The sequence below is a fragment of the Phascolarctos cinereus genome, unplaced genomic scaffold (assembly GCF_003287225.1).
Source record: "Phascolarctos cinereus isolate Bilbo 61053 unplaced genomic scaffold, phaCin_HiC Scaffold_4;HRSCAF=312, whole genome shotgun sequence".
NCBI classification, from domain to species: domain Eukaryota; kingdom Metazoa; phylum Chordata; class Mammalia; order Diprotodontia; family Phascolarctidae; genus Phascolarctos; species Phascolarctos cinereus.
In genome coordinates this window covers 503,625,108-503,637,295 of record NW_027555847.1, presented here as the reverse complement: position 1 = coordinate 503,637,295, position 12,188 = coordinate 503,625,108, and the positions used below count along the sequence as shown (strand labels likewise).

General features: G+C 39.4%; 1 long non-coding RNA gene across 1 annotated transcript; it reads right to left on the bottom strand.

The window, feature by feature from the left end:
- Positions 1-3,355: 3,355 nt before the first annotated feature.
- LOC110195794 (uncharacterized) lies at positions 3,356-12,089 on the bottom strand. The gene is made up of 2 exons (XR_002321012.2): positions 11,363-12,089; positions 3,356-4,218 (listed from the first exon to the last, which is right to left on the bottom strand). It is a non-coding gene; the product is annotated as an uncharacterized LOC110195794 (long non-coding RNA).
- Between the last annotated feature and the right edge of the window lie 99 nt (positions 12,090-12,188).

Sequence of the window (12,188 nt, the reverse complement as noted above, 5' to 3'; positions counted from 1 at the left end):
TCCATGTGGAAAGCAGCTCTCTAACACTAACAAAGATTACCTAGAAGTAAAAAAGGAATAGTTTCAGTGCAATTTTGAATATGCCAAAGCAATAGTGAGTAACAGACAATAAGCCTGTATGACCATTTACTAATCTATGACCTATCTCCTTAAGTTCAAATACAGCCTCGGACACTTACTAGCTGTGTGATCCTGGGCAAATCACTTAACTATATTTGCCTCAGTTTCCTCATTTATCAAATGAGCTAAAGAAGGAAATGGCAAGCCACTCCAGTATCTTTGCCAAGAAAACCCCAAACGAGATCAAGAAGAGTCAGACACCACTGAAAGAAACTGAACAACAATGTATAATTATGCTTTATTGGACCTTCATTGACACAACGCTTTGCACACAGTAGGTACTTAGTGTTCTTTAAAAGTTGGGTTGATTGTTTTTCAAACAGAATAACAGATGTCTCATGTGCCATACTACAAATAATGGAGAGTTGACTTCTTATAGAGAGGAGGGCTAGTGCAGGGGAGCAAACTTGGACTGGGGTGTAGTGACTAGGTTCAAATCTCAGGTCTCATATTTACTCCCTGTGGGGCCTTAGGTGAATCATTCTACCTCCTCAGGCCTCAATTGCTGCTTCTGCAAAATGAGGGCAGGTGAACTAGATGACCTCTGAGGTTCTTTTTAGCTCTGAATCGATGATCCTTGATTTTAAAAATGTCATGAGAAAGAAGCGCTTTTGAAGCTGAGCAAACAGTCAGGTAAAGCTGCAAAAAGGGAGCGACAAAATGGATAGCTATTGTGTACACTCAGAAAGGATGAAACATGCATTTAAAAACTTACAGTGAAGAAATCATCAGATGGGATAAAGATGCTCTAATTCACTGAACTTGCTTATTCTGTGACAAGTCTGGGGTTCTAGAGAGTGAGTTTAATTAACTCCAGCAATTAAATACAATAGATCTTTCCCTTAATCTTTTCTATCATTTCAAGAGTTTTTCCAATAGACTTTACTTTTTTAAATCAATACTACTTTTTCCCTCTTCCTCCATTACCGGTTAGAAATAATCAGAAAATAGTAAGCTTTATTCTATTTCTAGTTTGGGGATTTATTCTTGATTCTGCTATTGGTAGTCAGATAAATAAATGAATCATTCAATAGTTCCCTTTTGCCTCAGTTTCTTATTCACAGAACCTTATTCACAGTTAAGAAAAGCATGTTAAGATCTTTAGATAAAGATGCTTTTGAAATGCAAAAGCTGACTTCCTTTGTAGATCCATACTTGGGGTGTGGCCAGAGTCTTATAGGAGCAGACTTACAACCTTTAAATGTTATGACCTCTCTGGGATTCTGTTTCCTCTTCTGTAAAATGAGGGGGCCTAACAGTCTAAAAAATTCAAGCACTAGGTAGATAGATCCTCATGTCCCTTCTATTTCTAACAGTCTAGGACTTTATAATATTATGCACCAGTGGTTGGCTAATTGTATGGCTTCTATTTGCAGTACTACAAATAGAGTTATGTTGGCTCAAGGCTCACCAAAATGCTACTGTTCCTACAGAAATTCATAGGAGCATGGATCCAGAGCTCAAAGGGGGTATCTGATACAATTCCCTCCACTGATGTCCCATTAAAAAAAATTATGAATGTGTGTGTGTATGTATGTATATATCTGCTGGAGAAGAAAATAGCAAATCCCTTCAGTATCTTTGCCAAGAAAACCCCAAATGGGGTCACAGTCATACAAGACTGAAGGGATTGAACAACAACAACAATATATATATATATATATATATATATATATATATATATGTATGTATGTGTGTGTATATATATATATATAATCTCTATTCTATATCTATTTATCATCTACTTTTCCATCCTCTATCTTTATTTTTGCTTCTGAAGAGTTGAACAATACCATAGTACTATAGTTAGGCATGGATCATGCAATTGTTATCAAAACTTGTCCCAGGAGTTCAGCAAAATATCCAAACCTCAGCTTCCTGCCTTCAGAGACTAGTGAAGTCTGCCCCCTCTCCCCAGGTGCAGACTTTGAGTTCAACTTTTATTTCGAAACAGAAAAAATACTTATATTTTTCAGTTTATGGACTTGGGATATTTGCACATGTTTCTAATGAAGTCATGTAGAATTATGGGGGGGAAAAAGGTCTATTTTAAAAGACCTTTGCCTCAGATGCTTCCTTCAGGTCAATAAATACTCATATCCAACTGTAAGAGAATGCAAATAAATCAAAGCAAGTGACATAACTTATAGCAAATATGAAGTACCCATATATCAGCCACATCAAATGAAATAAATGCTTTCTTTTGCAAGCTCTGCTGTTCAGCAGCATGCTATCATATGCATATCTAGAATATATTTTATTATTCAAATGCTATCTAAATGCTTAGAAAGAGCCTGAGGACTTAACACAATAGCTGTTGTTGTTCAGTTGTTTCTGTTATGTCCCACTCTTTGTGACCTCATTTGGGGTTTTCTTGGCCAAGATACTGGAGTGGTTTGCCATTTCTTTCTCCAGCTCATTTTACAGATGAGGAAACCAAGGCAAACAGGGTTAAGTGACTTGCCCAGGGTCACACAGCTAGTAAGTATCAGAGGCCACATTTGAACTCACTAAGATGAGTTTTCCCTACTCCAGGTCCGGTGCTCTATCCACTTTGCCACCTAGCTGCCCACACAATAGCAATGGGCAACTAACTCTTCATTTTTAAGGGGTGTATTAATTCTTTCACACTATTTGAGTCCATGTGTAGATAGGTTTTTATATGAGGGGCAGCTTGGTGCAGAGTCTAGGGAGCTGGCTTTGGAAGTCGGGAAGTTGAAAGTTCCAGGATGTGGAGCAGGAAGGTACCCCAAAGGTCATCTAGTTCAATCTCCTCATTTACATTTGAGGAAACTGAGCCTGAGGGAGATTAAATGACTCTTGGATCTAGGTTTTAAAGGGGTCTCAGAGGTCATCTGATCCAAAATCTTTTTTTTTTTAACATATGAGGAAACTGAATCTCAGAGAGGATATGTGAGTTGCCTGATGTCACACAGTCAGTAAATGTTGGAAGCAGATTGTGAAAAAGTGCTCTTTAAGACCTGATTCTAATGCTTCACATACAAACTATGTGAGCTTGGGAGAGGTACCTAACTTCTTAGGGTCCTAATCACATCTCTAATAGTATAAGTTACAGAATGATAGCTCGTATTTATACAGCCTTAAGGTTTGCAAAGTGCTTTACATAAATAATTTAATTTGATGCTCCCAACAACCCTGGGGGTACCTTTATTATATGCGTTTTACTGATGAGGAGACCGAGGTTCAGAGAGGTTAAATGACTACAGGCTCACAGTTAAGTGACTTGGGCAGAATTCTAGCCCAGATCTTCCCAATTCCAAGCCCAGCACTTTATTCATGATGCCATGCTTCCTGTCTCAGGAGAGTTGAGATCTGTATCTGTGGAGGGAATTTCCACACTAGAAATTCTTCACACTGATAAAATCACAAGTCCAGATTTAGTCTTACCCAGCCCTCCATGAATATGTCAGTATAAACTGCCAAACATAATTCATTCAGCATCAATGTTTGTACAAGTTAATATTTCTATCATTTGAAGTAACTGAGGCAGAATGGAGTTAAATGCTTTGTCCTAGATCACAAGGCCATTTAGTTCAATCTAGGAACATAACTCAGAACTCTTGATAGTCGAGCATCTTTTTCCATCTTTCTGGCAGCAGTCATCAGGGCCACCTTAACATTAACCTGTTGTAACTGTAACAACAGGCCCACAGGTAGTTAGCTATTAACACTTGGGTAGCGGACTGCATTAAATGTTGAAACTGATACAGGGTAGGATGGTAACAGTCATTTTCTGGGGAAAAATGCTGTAAGATTTTCTTTGAATAATAGAATAGACATGGGGTGGTAATGTTTCACATGGGAAGCACCATCTCTGGTCTCTTCTGGCTTTTTTGATGATTCTTGCCAACTTCTTGTATGCATGAGGATTCAATCAGCTTCAGAGCTGCTCTGGGAGGCAGTAAGACTGTAAATCTGGGAGAGCTGGAAGCATTCAGGGTCTTGAACTTTATCGGGTTTGAATGTGTGATTGTGAAAGTAAAGAGCAGAGAAACGACAGCACTCAATAAATCAAACCCAGAGAAGATCAGGGTTGTCAAAGACAGGAGAAAAACCGGCTCTGGGCACAAGCACAACCTAGAAAGAAAGAAAGGCATTTGAACTCTTTTACATTTCTTTCAGGATCTTCTTCTCAAAAGCAAATGTCTTTCTTTTCTCACCACCCTAACCTAGAGACCACAGAACCGTAGAATTTTAAATCTGGGAAGGACCGATTTACTGGCCATCTTTCCCCTTTTGTTATGTTCCTGATGTCCTCAGAATTAAAAATAAAAAGTTGTGATCACAATACTTTGAATCTACATTTATAAGAAATGAAAATCCTATCAGTTTGGCTTCCATTCCCCTTACTGCAGAGTCACTTTAGATTTTCTAAGGGTCTCTCCTCACATCTCACCTTTTCTTTTTTCCTTCCTTCCTTCCTTCCTTCCTTCCTTCCTTCCTTCCTTCCTTCCTTCCTTCCTTCCTTCCTTCCTTCCTTCCTCCTTTCCTAATAAAAATCATTCAGAAAACCAAAAATTGAAATTAAAAAGTGAGAGAAATGAGTTGTTAGGTAGCCATGGAGTTTCACCCCCAATTACCCTAAATCTATTTTGTATCTTTTTTGGGGGGGTGTGTATCTGTTTTCTTCCCTGATAGAATATAAATTCCTTGAAAGAATGGATTGTTTCACTTTTCACTTTTGTGTTTGTATTCTCAATAATAAATACTTTTTGATGTATTGATCCAATAGGTTTTGGAGCTATTTTTAGTTATTTAAAATATATTTTAATTGATATGTTTTATTTTCATATATCTACATTTCCAAATATATCCCTCCTACTTTCCCCTTCCAGAGAGAAAGCCCTTAAGGTACTAAAAAAGGAAAAAGGAGAAAAGTTCAACAAAACAAACAAACCGATCAAAAAAGTTTCACATCATACTCAGTGTTACATACCTATAGTCTCTGGCCTCTGCAGAGAAAGGAAGATGGTAGTGCCTCTCATAGCTCTTCTTTAGCAAGCTTTGTCATTATAGTTTAGAAACATTTCATTTTAATTATTTTGCTTTTTGGTTCTTTACCTTTTCATTGTTAGTTATCATATACTTTGTTTTCCTGGTGCTGCTTATGTGAAATGATGCAAATTAAAGTAGGCAGAACCAGTAATTAGCATAACTTCGTACTTTCTAATCATTTTGATCAGTACTTCCCTTTAATTCTTAACCATTCTACAGGGTTTGGATCTCTAATGTTCTACTATGCATGAAGAAAAAGCTCAAAGGAGTGTGAAGCAGCTGAGACAATGGATTTCTTTATGAGAAGTTTTATCTGAAGAGTTTTAAGTTCACCATCTTTCCTCAATGTCCAGTTCGAGTCTGCTATGAGATATTTCTTGTATAAGAACATTAAGTAAAGTATTTGCCTTCTTAAAAGGAATCAAGATAAAGGAATGAATTTTTCCCCCTCATTTCATCTCTTTTCTCATATCTTTGGACTTATTTCCATGCCTGGAGAAGGATGGGGTTGAACCTCCATAGGGATTCTGTTAGGAAAGTGGCTGCCAGAGTTGGTTGAGGGTTCAGAGAAAACTCAGAGGACAGGCAGTGTAAGCTGGACTACTCCCAGGAAACAGCTGGGTAAGTGAAGATGTTTCAATTCGGGCATCACCTATTCAGATTTTACATAGAAGCACCAGTTAAGATCACCCCTGCCACAAATCTCCTAAATATGAGAGAGATCCCTTTCTTTTCAGAGCCTGAAGTATGGAAGAGACTTAAGCAATAGTTAAACTTACGGGATAATTTTTTTTTTTACAAAATATTAGGGGAGAGCCCTGAACTATGTTTCCTGGAAATTACGCTTAATTGGAATTTGCCAAGTCTTCTTTGTAAAGCTGTGCCAGTTGAGAGACTTGCAAATGCCTCAAAATCAGGGTGTCAAGTTCCTAGTCTCTGTCAGTACAAGGAGTGATCAATAAATATTAGAAAGATTGACTCTTTGTTGGAAATTCTAGTACAGTATCTTAGTGCATAATGTCCTTGAGAAATGAACAGAGAAGAAACTTTGGTTAAAGAGATCTCTACAATTCCAATTTATGTATCTTTGCCTGATAGCTGGATGTTAAGTGTGACATTTCCAATAAGTAATGGAATCAGTTGGGACTTCTTTAAAAACAAACAAATTTAGGAGATTCGTGTGTGTTTTATGTGGGTTGCTCAGGCATTATTTGCTACCACTTTCCATTCCTCCCTCTTTCCTGAAAATAAATTGGAATTTGTGCCTTAAGGGAGGCAACATTCACCCTCCAGCGAAAAGATGAGTATGCCTAGGAATACCTCAGGCTGGTCAGTGGTGGTGGCAGCACTTTAGGGGAATCTTTGACTTTATTTGGGGTTGAAGAATTTGCCCCATTATTCACAATCACCATTGGCCCCCTGTGTTGAGACCGCTTCTTTTTCCAAAGATACTTTGCTTAACTGTGTGTGGGGGGACAGGGGAGAGGGCTGTGCTGTCAGGAGCAGGGAGAATAGAGCTGTAAAGGTTAAGCTGTACTTAAGTGGAAATGAAGCTGTCTCTGATTTTTCTTTTCTCTTTCTTTCTTTCTTTCTTTCTTTCTTTCTTTCTTCTCTCTCTCTCTCTCTCTCTCTCTCTCTCTCTCTCTTTCTTTCTTTCGGTGGAATGGGAAGAAAGATATTGATAATTTCTAGGGTAGAGTAAAACACCATCAGCACATGTTTATAAGGTTTGGGATCCTAGCTGCTGCAGAACATCTTGGCAGCAGAGAGCCTGGACTAGGTAGAAAGGCAATAAGGAGGGAGGCTAAGGCTGTCAATTGGGGTCAGAGCAACTTTGTGTTCACTGCTGCTGAGTCTTTTCCCACCTATTGTACCCTTGTTGAAAAGCAGCAAACTAAAGCACTTCTTTTTTGGTCTGGAGTCTAGGGGAAAGAGGAATGGAGGGAGGGGAAAAGGAAATGAAATACAGGGAGTCTTCTATTTCTCTCCGTCCACTGTCCTCAATTTCCTCTTGATTTTTCTTCCTCTTCTTCTCAATATTCTTTTCTTCCTCTTTTCTTTTTCCATCCCTGCTTTTCCAGTGGCAGAGCAGCATTCTCAGAGACCTCAAGGGCTCCCAAACTTCTCATGCCCCAAAGTGGGGACAGGAAATAGGATGTGAAATGTATATTCCTTTTGCTGCTTTGGGTCAAAGGTAAGGAAAGGTGCTAAATTAAAGTTCCTGTGGATTTTCATGCTCTTATTGAGTATTAGAGATTTAGAGCTAGAAGGGACTTTAGAAACATTCTGTAGTAAGTCAAAATGGATGGAACTTAATTATGAAAACAAATAGTATTAATTACATCCATCTCAGTTGTTATAAGAAAGTTAATGTCTTCAGTATTTATTTGTTTATCTGGTCTCATCTATAGGAGACCTTGTGATTCTGAGTCCTGTTCACCACCATCTTATGTGGGGATCTGCCTTCTGTGTCTGGTGTTGATAGATCTTCCACTTTATTTGGATGGAGGGAGGAAGGGGAGGTCAATGGAAATGCTATTTTGTTTGTATGACTTATTTTCACAAAATAATAGATCATCTTGACTTAGCTCACCTCCAACTCCATCTACACAGTAAGTGGAATGGTTAGATGTGCCTCATCTTAGAAAAGGACTTAGTCTATTCAGCAAAGATTTAGTAAGAAAGATTGAAACCTTTCTGCCCCACATGGGCTCCATAAATCCCTTCACTTAAAACTGTTCCACCTGAGCTTCAAAACATTTCTGAAAGCACAAGAATTCCAGGCCTTCCTGAAGCTTTCTTGGCTCACCACATTATGCTCTGGCCTCTAGATCTGAGGCCCTCAGAACTAGGTTGGGTCCTGATAGTCTGACAGTAACCGAGCAAACTCTGAAGCTGGTGGGAAATCAACCTGACTAAAACTAGCTCATGGTGTCTGGGTGAAAGAACATGTTCCAAGAGTTACTCAGTACAAAGGTAGAGAGAGAAGAAGAATCTGTTTATTAGAAATGGAATTTTGATTTTTCTTTGTTATTGTTAGGAAAGGAAGAGGAATTTTCTGTAGAAGACAACCTTTTGTCATCACTGATGTTCTGATGATATCTACTTAATGGCAAAATTAATCTGATTTAGAGTGGCTAAGGCTGAGAGAGGCAGGAAGTGAAAAAAATTAATTTCTTTATTGGGTGGCCAGATAACACTATTTAATAAGGAGAGAAAGATGGAAGGAAGGTAAGAAAAAAAAAGAAGGGAGAGAAAAAAGGAAGAAGGAAGGCAAAGGAAGAAGGAAGAAGGAAGGCAAAAAAGAAGGAAAAAAATGAATGGATAAGGATTGAATTTTAGGTACCTCCAGCAAGGAGTTTTTCACTACCCTCCCCCCACCCAAGCCTGCTTATCTCGACTGCCATAGCTTACCAGCCGGGTATGAAGTACATTTAGCTATATAAACATGGTGAGGAGAAGAATGCTACCAGAGTGACCTTTCGTACTGTATATCCCACCTCCCAGCAGCAGCAGCGGCCAGGCCCAACCCAGCCCCGCCCTCCAGGGGACTGTAGCCTGTATTCCCAGCAGGAATCCAAGCCAAGGAACCTAAAGTCTCTCCGCTCCGGGAGCCGTGGTGCCTCGTTTATTCCCGAAGGATAGTGTTTTTATGCGTTCTGAAAAGATCAACATTCACAGTTTTTCTTACCTGGGGTAGGGGATTGGGTTTGGGGAGGGGGATGGATAAGGTGGGGAGGATACCTCGGCAGAGTTAGTTTTCACCATTCGGTGACCTTTCCTTGAAATGAAAAATAAACAATTTTGGATTTTAAACAATTTGTATTGTTTAAAAAAAAGACAATACACCAAGGGATCTTTGATGATCCACAATACTAAGGCTCTCTCATTGGAATAGGAATAAGGGTAGGAATAAGGGTGGGAGCAACATTAAGCTGGACCCAAGTCTTTAAGAAGGAGATCTTCAGGTCAGAAGAAATATGGTGGATGAGGGGAGGTATCACAAGTCTGAGCTTTAAAAAAAAAACACCCTCAAGTTGAAAAACCTTTCTATTGAAGATTTGTATTATTTCAGGTTTTTTTTTCTGAAAGAAAACCATCAACTTTGTCAAATGACATTATAATAGGCTTGAACATGTAGGGTTAAGGGTATATTATGACGCTAATCTTTTGAGCTAGCTCTCAGAGCCTACGGAACTGAAGTAATGACAGCGCTAAGGCTCTCCCCTCACCTCCCCAATTAACTGACGTATTATGGTTGAATTAAAACTAAGAATAATGCACGCAACTCTGCCAAAATAAATCACACCTCTTGACAGGGGAGAAAACCCCAGAGAAGCCAAATTCACTCCACTCACTATTTTAATGAAAGCATCACAGGGACCAGGCTTTCCCCCTCACTCCCGGCTAATCAGATGGAAGACTCCTGTCTTTTTCAATGTTTTTGATTTGACCCAGTGAAATGGCTTAAGATGAACAGCTCTTTAAAAAGAGAGAGAGGAGGGGGGAAAAACGAAAGAGGAAGAGTGGTTCATAAGATACCAGGGCTGTTTACTTTTGAATAAAAAATTGTTTTGGTTCTCCCGAATTCTTGAATTTTCCCTCTCTTCTTTAAAAGAGATCCTCCTTTCCACACCTCTTTGTCCCAGTCATTTAGAAAAATGCTTTTAGTGGGAGAAAGAAAAGAAGCCAGTCCAGAGGCGCTCCAAGCCAGGGAATCCCTTAGTAAAGGACTCAAGTCTGATTTGATTTCTTTGAAAATGCACTGCTTTTTGCCATCGGAGTCATCCCCTCCGAGCCGAAAAAAGAGCAAGTTAAAAGGAGCAAATCTGAGTGCTCCTTCAACCTAATGAAATTAAATCTTTGATTTAAAACTTCTTGTTATTGTTATTATTATTATTTTAATCTCACTTTCTGTGACATTTATAACCAGGGCAACCCTACAGTTCCAATGTCAACTCCGGTTGGAAACCAAAGTAGAAAAATAAGTACTTTGCTCAGCAGACACTTACACAGATAGTTTTATTCTTTGTTTTAGGGAAAAAAATTTTTTAATAAAAAGTTTGGGAGTCTGGAGCATAAAACCAGGTCACCCTAGAGCCATAAGAGACTGCAATTTGTAGGGCCAGTGTTTCTCTCCGCGTCACTTCTAACCTAGGCAGAGCTTGGTAGAGCTTTTTCTTAACAGCCGGTGAGAGACGTGGTAAAGAGAGCTGGTCAAAGGCATTCAGTTACTTTGTAAAAAAAAGTAGCCCAACCCTTCAACCCCCCCCCCGCCCCGCCCCACCTTCATAATTGCAAATTTCTGGATGGTATTCTTAGACTAGGTAACAAACTTGAAGAAAAGCTCTTAGGGACTTCGATGGACTTGTGCGTTCGGACTCCGAAGTTAATTACTTAGCTTGTAGACTAGCCTCGGTGAAACAGTTATTCTTTTCAAAAGTCACTAATTTTATGGGGTGGGGGGCTGTTAGTATTTTTAATGGGAAAAAACTAACAAAATATTTGGATTCAAAAGGAAAACATATCTAAAGCAGCAATAGTTCTGACAATGAACCATCTTAAGAACAAACAAACCTGATTTTAATTTAATTACTACTTGCTAAAGAATTCTAAGGTAATGCTCGGCTCAAAACTCATTCATTTTAGCAATTGAACACAAGTCTTGCTTTCTCCTCACACTCGATCAAAAGTGGATTAATTAAAAAAAACTACTCAATCGTTTATATTTAGTCCCTTCTCCATTTAACTTCCTTTCCAAACGCGGCTGTAATGAAATTGAGATATATGACTTTAACTAGGAATCTTCACAGTAAGGATTTAAAAATCCCTAAGTGTTTAACAGAAATTTACAACGAAGAACTGGCGGAAGGGGGAAGGGGGAAGGGGGAAGGGTAAATTCTTCCTAGCTCATTCCCTTCTCTTCTCTTCTAACCACTCTCACTCTCCACCAGTGAACCATAGTGCTTACAATTCAGTTTTATTAGAAAGGAAACAAATTTTCTGCTTAGATTTGACGTTGATCATTTAGCCCCCAATAATATTTGAAAATTACCTGCCCCCGCTCAATTCTCTCTACTAAGAAGCCTAAGAGAAATACCAGAGAAACCGAATACAGAAAAAAGCAATCAGGTCTAGCGCGTATTAGAAATGCTTTTACTTCTATTTACCTGGGGGGGGAAATGGAAAGAAAAAAAAACAACCCTCAAAACACAGCACGTCCTACCCCAGTTAAATTCTCTGTCCCCAGTCTTTGGGTCACGTCCATCTGAAGAAATGATGTTTGTTAGCTGAGGGAGCGAGACAGACTTCACACAGTTCGCGCCAGATGAGTCTCTCTCTGTACAAACTGATGTGGACTGATATCCAGCTGATAACCCCTGGGGAACGAGTTATTTTAATTCCCAGTCACTTTTCCTGCTAAGAACCGTATTGATTTGTGCCCAGTTGTGATAACCATTTGGAGAGAGAAAAGAAAATAAAATATGAATACTCAGTTCTCACCGAGATCTGCCAGAAGAGACTTACCTGAATTTGGAGTGGGGCGGGGGTGGACATGGAAAGGGATATTTAGAAGAACAGATTGAGTATATAAAATCTGATAAAATTTGTGGTTATTATTCATGTCTGAATATGGGAGCATTTTCGCTCACCTGATCCCCTACACTTACAAGTTCACCACTGGCGTGAACTGGAATAATAAGGGAGTGGCGGACGTGAACTTCAGGGAGCCAGATGAAAGACTGAGACAGAGGCAGTATCAGAGAGGGAGAGAGAGATGGAGACAGGGAGAGAAACTAAGATGAGACACAGTGAGAAAGAGAGAGGTAGTTAATTTAGCAGTGGAATTGTCCTGTAGCTGTTTTAGAAACCAAATTACCCACAGCTACAAGACTAGCAATGCCGGGAACCTGGGAAAGCGGGTACTAAAGGTCTAAGGTCGGAAAAAAACTTAGACCAACCGCACTCCCCGCCCCCCACTCGCCAGTCCCCAAGACCAACCTTCCCCCCCGCCCCTGTAGTATTTAATTTGTGGGGGTGGAGGGAGTGGA